Source organism: Miscanthus floridulus, chromosome 10 (genome assembly GCF_019320115.1).
Source record: "Miscanthus floridulus cultivar M001 chromosome 10, ASM1932011v1, whole genome shotgun sequence".
Taxonomy (NCBI): domain Eukaryota; kingdom Viridiplantae; phylum Streptophyta; class Magnoliopsida; order Poales; family Poaceae; genus Miscanthus; species Miscanthus floridulus.
Genome location: NC_089589.1, coordinates 15,863,971 through 15,874,751, shown reverse-complemented (window position 1 = coordinate 15,874,751; position 10,781 = coordinate 15,863,971). Strand labels below are relative to the sequence as shown.

General features: G+C 43.2%; 1 long non-coding RNA gene and 1 pseudogene across 1 annotated transcript; both read left to right on the top strand.

Moving 5' to 3' along the window:
* The first annotated feature begins 1,746 nt into the window (after nucleotides 1-1,746).
* Nucleotides 1,747-7,346, top strand: LOC136488068 (casein kinase II subunit alpha-like; annotated as a pseudogene).
* Nucleotides 7,347-7,807: 461 nt separating this feature from the next.
* LOC136484765 (uncharacterized) lies at nucleotides 7,808-10,081 on the top strand. The gene is made up of 2 exons (XR_010766197.1): nucleotides 7,808-8,254; nucleotides 9,926-10,081. It is a non-coding gene; the product is annotated as an uncharacterized lncRNA (long non-coding RNA).
* Nucleotides 10,082-10,781: the final 700 nt, after the last annotated feature.

Here is a 10,781-nt window from a genome sequence, read left to right as displayed (position 1 = left end):
AGGCAGCTCAATCACCGGCCACCTCTACGAACGCTGCACGTACAAAAGGCCGTAGACTCCTTTCTCCTCCTCGGGTCGCTCACTCACACGGTCGCACCCTGCCTCCACCTGCTCGCTCCCTCCCTCCCTCCCACACCACGACCTCCTCCTTGCCTCCGCGGCCCTCCTCCTCGCCTTCCCCGCGCAGATCCGGCCTCCGTCGCCCTCCTCCTCGCCTTCCCCACATAGATCTGGCCTCCTCCCCACCTCCCCCGCCCTCCTCCTTGCCTCCACTGCGGCGGCGCGGAGCCCCGGCCGAGGCAGCACACGGGTGCTGGCTGGTGGCCGGCGACAGATCCGGCCTCCTCCTCATGTCCCCCGCCCTCCTCGCCTTCTCCGCGCAGATCCGGCCTCCTCCACACCTCCCCCGCCCTCCTCCTTGCCTCCACTGCGGTGGCGCGGAGCCCCAGCCACGGTGGGCCTAGATCCGGTCCCCACCCCCACGCAGCGAGCGGAGGCTCGGAGAGGGGCTTGCCCGAAGCGACAGGATGCAGCCGAGGCCCTGAGTGGAGCGCCTGGAGAGAGGCAGCCGCACCAGCATAGGCGGGACCCGGCGGCTGTCGGTGGCCACTGGTGCGGTGCGAGCACAGCGCACCCGCGCGCAGGACCTGGCGTTGGGCGTGGGTGCAGGGCGAGCACCCACTCCCCCGGCGCGTCGTCGTAGCGGCGCGGATGGATGTCGCTCTGGTGAATCCCCGTCCTTGGCCGGATCCGTCTGCTGGGTGGCCGGATCTGTCGCCTGGTTGGCCGGATCCGTCGCCTTCTGGGCCCCTCTGCCCGCCTCGGTCGTGGACAGTGACACGCGCGGGAGCGCTAGTGTTACCGCTTCCACGCCATCTCTGGTACCCACCGCCGCTGCTCTCCCTGTTCGTCCTCTTTCGCTTATCTTTTCCGCTCGTCCACTCCCGATACTTGTTGGTGAGGCTCCATTCCTCTCCCTCCCCTCGTCCTCTTCCCACCTCTGTCCCTTTTCCTCTTTGGTTTTGGGGGGTTCGCGTTCAATCCTGTTAGATTTTGGTTTTGAATACATCTAGATAATTGATTTATTTTTTGTGGAGGCTATTCTAATCCACCGGCATGATGATTAGCATTGTTTGCACAAAGAACGGAGATCTTAATGCACTTCCCATCGAACCCTGCTTGACCGCTGTGCTGGATCATGTGATACGTGGTACATACACAAGTTGGCTTGAGCTCAGCTCATTGGTAGACATATTACCCCCTTTGTTCTAAAATATTTGAGTAGTTCTCTCTGTGAGAGGGAAACTAAAACCGCACACACATTTATCTATTTATTTATCTATGTGTGTGTGTATCATCTATGTGAGAGGGAAACTAAAACCGCACACACTTAGGTGGCTGAGCAGGCTCCGGAAAATGCGTTTGTACATGCAGAGGTTATGAAGGCTACCCCAAATTGGAAGAATGCCCTGCCAAAATTCACAGCTTATTTATCGAGATCTTTAGCACTATTTTTTTAGAAGGTCAATTCTTTATCACTAAAGGAAAAATTGTTCCTGTTATAAAGCACTGCATTGCAACCTGGGCTGCTTGTGATGTGGTCGGCATCATGTTAATTATTTCGCTTTAGGTTAACTGATATTTGAGTTACAAACATGCAAACATTTTGTCCTTTCGACATAAATTACTTTTGTCATGTATCTACTATCTATGTATCTAAAAAGCCAAGACGTCTTACAATTTGCAATGGAGAGAGTAGCTTACAAGGTGGATACGCTGATTTCCAAATTATTTTTACATATCTCTCTCTATTGAAATCAGCATGCCTGATCACTTAGAACAGGACATGGCTATTATCCTATTGATGATTTGCTATTTATGCTATGTACAGTTCTGCTTGCAGGTGTATGATGAGGCTAAAGGTATGCTAATTATTGTTCTCCTCGTTGAAAGTGAAAATATGGATATTGTGTTGTTACACAAATGCACAATGTCAATTGCTACTGTGAACATTGCTTTTATGGGCAGCTATGCTCTTCTAGAAGTGACTTTACTTTCAGTCAATTGTATTGTTGTCTGCTATTGCATACCCTTTTCTTTTTTCCGGGTTGTCAGCTTGCTCCTGCATAATGTAGGTGCCAATTGCCTAACAAACCTGCCTACCTTGTTCTCCTTGTCATGGATAGGATGGGAACGGAATGGCCAACATGATAATTATTGATTGGTATGTTTCTGAAGCCTCTAAAAATCATGTCTTCTTTCGGTAAGCCTCTAAAACACCTCCACTTGCTCTAATAGTTGCTTCGCATCATACTACAGAAAACCTAACCAGTGGGTCCATTCATGAGACCATCGACTCTGCTGGTCTTTCGATAAGTCATCTAGCCTTTTTATTTATGCATGTCTATATTAGGACATGTACAATTGATTAGGCAACAATAAATACTCATGTGTTTCCAGTCTGTTTGTCAAGTTGGTTCAGATCTGGCTTGCCAGAATGCTTCTTCGGTTATGATCAGCATTATAAAGGTTGTCTGTAGGCCTTAATTCCCTCTGTGCTATATTTTTAGCTTTTTTCCCAGTACTGTGTAATAACAAATTGTTTATTATGTGGCAGTCATTGATTGGCCATTTTAATCTGGACCCAAATCGTGTATTTGATATTGTAAGTCTTCGTTTGCTATGCTACTGTTATTAAATGTCGGAGAGTGTGGTGTTGAATTTGTGTAATTCTGTTATTCTTGTCTGCCAGGTGTTGGAATGCTTTGAACTCTATCAAGATAGTAACATCTTTCATCAGCTCATACCTCTTTCTCCAAAGGTATTTGTTCTATTAGAACCAATATCCAATAATAGCAGTCTCATAATTTATCCAGATTTTTAGTTTTTTTACCACATCTTACATGGTTCTCCAGGTCGAGCAGATATACCATCAATTGATGCGGTGTGTCTTGTTCTCTCTTGTGTTACTTGCATCGAGCGAAGATTGGTTTTCACATTACTTTTCATATACCTATGTGCAGTCTCATAGTTTAAATGAACAGCAAGCACAATAATTTGCACCGTGTATTGTCATGGAATATTTGTTATAATCTGGTATAAATAAATGTGTATTGTCATTGAGTTTCAGTACAATCGCAGAAGATAAGTCATGATGGAGTTGTGCATGAAAAATATATGTTCTGGTCGAATTTGAATTGTAAATTTAAATTTTTTTTGTTGGAAAAATATACAGTAGGGGCGGTTGGCACTGTAGCCGCCTCTACAAATCGATTTGTAGAGGCGGCTAGTGTTCTCAGACCGCCCCTACAAATCGATTTGTAGAGGTGGCTAGTGACGCGGTTGGTGTTACTAGCCGCCTCTACAAATCGATTTGTAAGGGCGGTCTGGGAACCGCCCCTACAAATGCATGATTTGTAGAGACGGTATGGTAGGGACGGCTGGCTGAGCTGCCTCTATAAACGATCTCCAGCCGCCCCTACAAATGTTTATTGTAGTAGTGTCTCGTCGTCCTCCTCCTCCTCCTCCTCCTCCTCATCGTCGCTCTCCTCGCTCTCATCATCACTCTCGCTCTCCTCCTCGTCGATCTCCTCCTCGCTCTCGTACACCTGGCGTGTGCGGTGGCAGTACGTGCTGGTGTTATTGCCACGCGCCCCCATGGCTGTGGCGTACATCTGCTTCTCACTGTGTTGGAACCGGCGGTGGCTGCCAAGTCCCTCAAGGAGCTCTCACTACGTGAAAAACAGTTTGTAGCAACGGGGCCTTTTTTTAGGGGCGGCTGGCATTGGAGCCGCCCCTACAGTTACGTGCTTGGACTCCAACACAGCAGCCGCCTCTACAAATGGCACAGTAAGGGCGGCTGGTAATACGAGCCGCCCCTACAAATGCGTCGATTTGTAGGGGCGGCTGGTATTACAGGCCGCCCCTGCTACCAGCGAGCCACGTCGCCCCAATTCACCCCCAAATAAATTGATTCCTCCCCTTCTCGAAAAAAAGGGCCTCCCTCCCACGCCCGGCCTCCCCTCACGCTCCTCTCGCGGCGCGCCGCCTCCGCCGCTCGCACCCCGTCCCCTCCCCCGCCCACGCCTCCCCTCCCTCTCCCTCTCCTTCTCCCTCTCTACCTCCCTCGACTCGGTGAAGACTTTCTTCATAAATCAATCTATTAACTTATTTTCTGAGGCTAGCAGATCACTTTACTGATTTTGTTCTGGCACATGGGAATAGGCATCTAGGATAATATTAGCAACTGATGATGATCATCCAGGTCAGGCTCTGGCCGAGGAACTTGCTCGTCGACTTGGTAAAGAAAGGTTTGTGCATCAGCATGCTTTAACTATTGTGAAATAAAATGTTATGTGACCATTCATTTTTTTTTCATTTCCTTTTTCGGTTCTTGCAAATGGTTTTCCTAGTTTGTGGTGAAGTATTACTGTAGTGTCTTCTTGATAAAAAAACTGAAAGAGGTGGCTACTTATTCGCTGTCTTCTTTCTTATGATACTTGTGGAGAACTTTAGGAAACAAAAAACAAAAACTTTTATTTCAGCAATTTTAGTTTAGAATGCAGGTCTTATCCATGGAACTTGATTCAATTTCTATTCTCCAAACTCTAATAACGATCATTTAAATCCATCTTTTTGGTCTGTTTAATTCTTCTATCAATATTTCCGGAGCACTCAATATTTTCAGAGCATCTGTTAGCGTATTACAAGTTCTGTATATCTTTTGAAGTAATGTTTCCCTAACCATTGTGTATCTCTTTGACCAGTGAGCAGGATGACTATGAAGTTGTCAGGAAAGTTGGAAGAGGTAAATATAGTGAGGTCTTTGAAGGCATCAATGTTAACAATAATGAGAAATGCATCATTAAGATCCTTAAGCCTGTCAAGAAAAAGAAGGTACTTAAAGGAATATGCTGGCTGTTCTTTGCAACAGTTTTCCTTGCTCTAGTGATCTCACAGTTTTAGTGATAGGTGTTGAGTGCTGAAGAGTTACTGCTTATGAAAATAGTCATTTCCATGGTGGGTCTCTTAACGTACCCTTCGTATGTTTTGGCAGATCAAAAGGGAGATCAAAATAATTCAGAATCTCTTATCTCTGATCTCTGCCCATGAATGTTTCACAGTTACACACTTGCATGTGTTGTATGTCCATGGATTTCTGAAAACACCATCTTATGGAGTTGTAAATTTGTTGCAGTGCTGTTGACAATATATCGTTGATAAGCATGAATTTAACGTTTAAGAATCTGAGTATCTGATTCAGTATTTCATGTTTCTACTGTTTTTCTTCTGAAAAATAGTTTTTTTTAACATACTCACACTTTTGTGTTTTGAAGATCTGCTTTATTTTGAGTATGAAGTGAGAACACCAATGTATATGTAGCTCTCCTGCGTGTTCGAGAAAAAAAGAGCTCCAATGTGCTTTAGATCTTGTCGCTGTCTGTCCCTATTTCAACTTACTACTTGTTATGTGATAATTATTTCTTTTAATTCCAGGCTCTAGATTACTGCCATTCTCAAGGTATCATGCATCGAGATGTCTAAGCCCCATAATGTAATGATAGATCACGAGCTTCGGAAACTTCGCTTGATAGACTGGGGCTTAGCTGAGTTCTACCATCCAGGCAAGGAATACAATGTCCGTGTTGCATCGAGGTAGGTTGAGACATGACTGAACAGCTTGTTTACCTATGCTTTTCTTAATTGTACTTAGATTGAATTCCATCCTTCTAATCACTTGCATTTTTGAAATATAACATGTTAAGAGCAGAACTTGTTTAGTTTGCATTTTTTTGTTTGGATGTAGATCTGTTATTCTAGAGTCTAGAAGCAACATAGCAGAGAGACTCAATTGATTTGAGTTCGCTTCTATGTGGTTATAGTTCTGAAAGTTAAGTCATAAAGTTAATGAATCTTAAGAACAAGCAAATCAAGTGAATGGCGTAAAAGCCCACTATAATCACTCTGTATACTTCTATGCTAGCATGATATCCTTATGCGCTGCAATTTATTTGTATGGATTAACAAATCACATCTAATTCTCAATATTGGTCCATGCTTTCTTTTTGACATCTGACCTGGGCATATTTTCCCACTTTGATTCAGGTATTTCAAGGGTCCTGAACTCCTTGTTGATTTACAAGACTATGATTATTCTTTGGACATGTGGAGTCTTGGTTGCATGTTTGATGGAATGGTATGTATGACTGTAAAAATGCTGTCCTTATGTTAATACTATTGGACACAATGACACAAACATTTTGTCAGTTGGTGGTTGGTAACTCATTTTTTAATATGATTGCTGACTGATGGCTGCAGATATTTCGCAAGGAACCATTCTTTTATGGCCATGACAACCATGACCAACTTGTGAAGATTGCAAAGGTAAGCATTAGTTTGATTGTTCATTCCACATGTTTCTGGGATAAAGTAGATGTTTTGGTATGAACCTTAGTATGCAATTCGTGGTTTGACTATTTGTTTAGAACTAAGGGTTCAAATTATATGCATTTTTCTTCTCTGATGTTACACTCTGTTCTTTTGCTATTATAATTATCAACGGTTCCTTAGTAGTTGATGTTCTGTAAGAAAGTATATGATTGCTTTTTCACCTGATGAAACTGCACCCGTGTTCGGTATGTTTGTAGGTTTATTATGTGTTCCGTATGTGATTTATGTGATATAATTATCCATATCAAAGTTGGATAAAGCTTATGGAACAACCTGCCATAATAGAAATGAGTTCAGTTAAAGGTCCATAGCAGATAAACGATACAACACCAGATCAACTCCTACTCTATCTCAATATGAAGCGTGTATTGTTTGTTGTAGATGGCACTTACCTGATTTAATCACTGTTGAACTTTGAAACATTGAAATTAAACTCACAGCCAAGTCAGGTCTGCATGTTTATAGCAAGTTAGTAACTGGTCTCTTGTTTCCTTTGGCCTGCGTAATGTGATATGGAGTCTTTGCACCAGACCTTAATATTGCAAAGCTATAATGTTAATATATTGTACCTCATGCTTAATGCAGCACTCAGCATCTGCCTGAGCTCATAGATAGCAAGTCACCGATTTGTGTGTACTTAGACTACGAATAACTGAAATCCTCAGGAAGTTCTAAAGAGCTTGCTGTGCTTGTTTATTTGATGCTTATCTGATAAGCAGCAATAGGCGTGAGACATTAAACACAAGACAGTCTGGTGTAGTATCTAATTCTGTCACCCTCCCATTATTTTTCAGGTCCTTGGAACAGATGGGCTGAATGCTTATCTGAACAAGTATCACATTGAGCTTGCTTGGTCTTTTTGTGATATAGATATATGTTTTGTTGTCATAATATGAGTGTTTGTTATTAATGTGATTCTTGTACTATAGAAGATGTTTAGAAACTTTTGGCTAAACAATCTTGTTTGGGCTATAATATTACAGTCAAGTTTGCCAGAATACTCGATCATGTATTTTACTCATCATAGGATGATTTGTGGGAGCACGTGTTGGTAATTTGATTTTTTTTTACGAAAAAATATACTGTAGGGGCGGTTGGTACTGTAGCCACCCCTACAAATAGGTATTATAGGGGTGGCTGGTACTGTAGCCGCCGCTACAAATCGATTTGTAAAAGCGGCTTAGAAACCGCCCCTACAAATACATGATTTGTAGAGACGATATGATAGGGGCGGCTGGCCGAGCCGCCTCTACGAACCATCGTCAGCCGCTGTTTTCTGTAGTAGTGTCTGGAACGCACGCCGCGGTGACCGCGAACACATACACACGAGTTGGAAACGTGAACACACAGGTTTCGCTGCACAAGCGTCGCAGCTTTTCGGGTCGTTTTTCATTGCATATTTACAACATGGATACATGGGCTTAGGAGCCCGTCCCCCGCCACCACACGTTCGCTGCACGATCCGAATCTTACGCCAGTCCGTGCGACATGCACGGCGAACGCATGGTGGCGGTGACCACACACCCGAACTGCGCGGCCACGGCATGGACTGGGCACATCTCCATCCATCCGCAGTTCTACGCGCTAAAACACGACACATGCAGTTTTACAACGGGATTACAACTTGACAATGCAACTAGGAATGAATAAAAGCTAACACACTGTAGAGGCTGTTCTGCCTGGTGGCAGCAGCCAGGGGAATGGCGTGGCTCCAGCCGGTACCTGTCATATCGTTCGTCAGCCAGGGATGGGCGTGGCTCCTTATTGCGTCGTTCTCCATGGGGTACCGTCTGCCGACTTCGGGGTACAGTTTCTACTTCTTCTTCTTGATTATTGTCTTGTTTTTCTTCCTGTCTCTAGACTCTCTACAGGCCCTACAGTTGCAGGGTGGAGTACAGGACTGGGGTGGAGGAAAGCCGAGGCCAGAGCCGAAAGGGGGAAGGCTCAGGACTGTTCCCAGCTCCATTTTTCTGAGCCGATGTCTTGAACTAAAAGTATACTTGCAGGGCTTCACTTCCCCAGTGAAGTTATTTTTTTTTTTTTTTGCTTCAGCTCCACGAATAGTTCCACCGGTGGAGTTGAAGTGGTTTTGGTAAATCGTTTGGCAAAATGGCTTTCCTGTGAGAGCATGTTTTTAGGGGTTTGGAGGAGGAGCTGGGAGAAGCCAGTTTTTTTTTGGCTCCATCCCACCCCAAATCACTGTAAGAGCATGTTTTTAAGGGCTTCACAAGTAAAGTTATTTTACTTTACCCCGTTTGGTAGAAAACGGCTCCAAACGGCTCCTGAAGCCTATGGAAAAACCCTGCTAAACGGGGCCTTAATACTCCTACCTAGTTTATATTTCTCCCTTGATTTGAAGGCTAATAAATGGCTTAGAGTGATGACCCAACTACCCTATTTTTGCGCGGTCTGTTCTTTTTGGGGGGCAGTGCAGACTAGCTGCTGTGAGCCCAGAGCCCACGGTAGCGTCCAGTTTTATAGGGCCATGTTTAGTTGCACCCTAAAATGTTAAATTTTTTAAGATTCTTTGTCACATCGAATCTTTAGACGCATGTATGAAGCATTAAATATAAATAAAAAATAAAACTAATTACACAGTTTAGACGAAATCCACGAGACGAATCTTTTAAGCCTAGTTATACTATAATTGGACACTAATTGTCAAATAACAACGACACTAATTGCCAAATAACAACGAAAACACTACAGTAGCATTTTGCCAAAAATTTTGACATCCAAACTGGCCCTAGGTGCCGTTGTCCAGCAATACTGAACACGTGATTTGTGTGAGCACCAGCGTATACCATTATAGAGAGCTCTTTTTTAATTGGACATTTGTGTAAGGCTTCTAAGTAATTGTGGTGAATCTATCATCCAAAAGATTGGTGTCTATGAACACATTTAAATTCCATAGCTTATCATCATTGTTAGTATGTGATGCTATAATTAGTTCTTAGAAGTAGAGTATATTCTTTTACAATTTGTTGAGAAAATTAATCTATGTGTCACATAACAACGCATTGTTTGGAGGTACATTGTTATTCATGATCATGTCTCCAATTTTAGACTTTTTTTTTTAAATTAGTGTCTCCATTTTTATGTGGCATAGAGTAGAATAATTGTTCTTCATTATTGTGCAATAATTTTTTTATGGGGCTACGTTTTTAATTGATATGGGCATTGTTTGGAGCTACATTGTTGTTCATGATCATGTCTTCAATTTTAGTCTTTTTAAAATTGGTGCCTCCATTTTTATGTGGCATGGAGTAGAATAGTTGTTCTTCGTTATTGTGCAATAATTGTTTTTTACTACGATTTTCAATTTACAGGGCCGGGGCTACCAATTTCAATTTTTCAATAATTAGTGTACAATAATGTTTTCAAAAAAATGGTACTTCCGAGCTACAATTGTTGTTCATGAAGCTCTATTTCTTATTAATTCTCTGTAATTATTGTCTCAATATTTTTTGTGCAGAGATGGATCAAGAGTGGATACATCTGTCCCGAACGGACAAGCGGTACATGCATGGCATCAGCCAGTTTATCACCGATGCCAAAGCCCATGCTAGGAATGGGAACCCTACCTTTTACCCATGCAAAGATTGCAAGAATCAAAGGAACTTTCGTCAAATTGAGTCTATACGATCGCACTTGATTACCAGGGGGTTCATGTCAAACTATACGATATAGACTATGCATGGCGAGGTTGGTATGAATGTTCCATAGGAAAACGATGATGATGTGGACATGTCTGACGTAGCCATCCACGATGCTGACGAGGAACCCGGTGTCAACACGGAACCTATGCCCATAGTTAATAATGTGTTTAGGAACACGCTAGCTGACGACACCGATGATAACGATGGCATTTCTCAGCTGCTACGTAATGTAGAGACCGGATGTCTTAGTGAAAGATAGCTGAGAAAGCTAGAGAAAATAAGACAAGATGGCAAAACACCATTGTATAAGAATTATCCAATGAGCAAACTGAAAGCCGACATCATGCTGTTAGAGTTCAAATCGATAAATGGCTTGAGCGATAAAGGCTTTGATCAGTTGTTAGGTATAATAAGAAAAATGCTCCCAGAAAAAAACAAGTTGCCAGAAAAGACATACTTGGCGAAGCAAATGATCTGCCCCATCGTCCTCGAGGTTGAAAAAATCCACGCGTGTTCCAATGATTGCATATTGTACCATGGAGAAAAATATAAAGACTTGGACAAGTACCCCAGTGTGAAGCTCCACGGTACAAGGAAGGGCCATCAGATGATGGTACCAAGACCAGAGGATGTCCTGTAAAGGTCGTTTGGTATTTCTCTATAGCTCCCTAG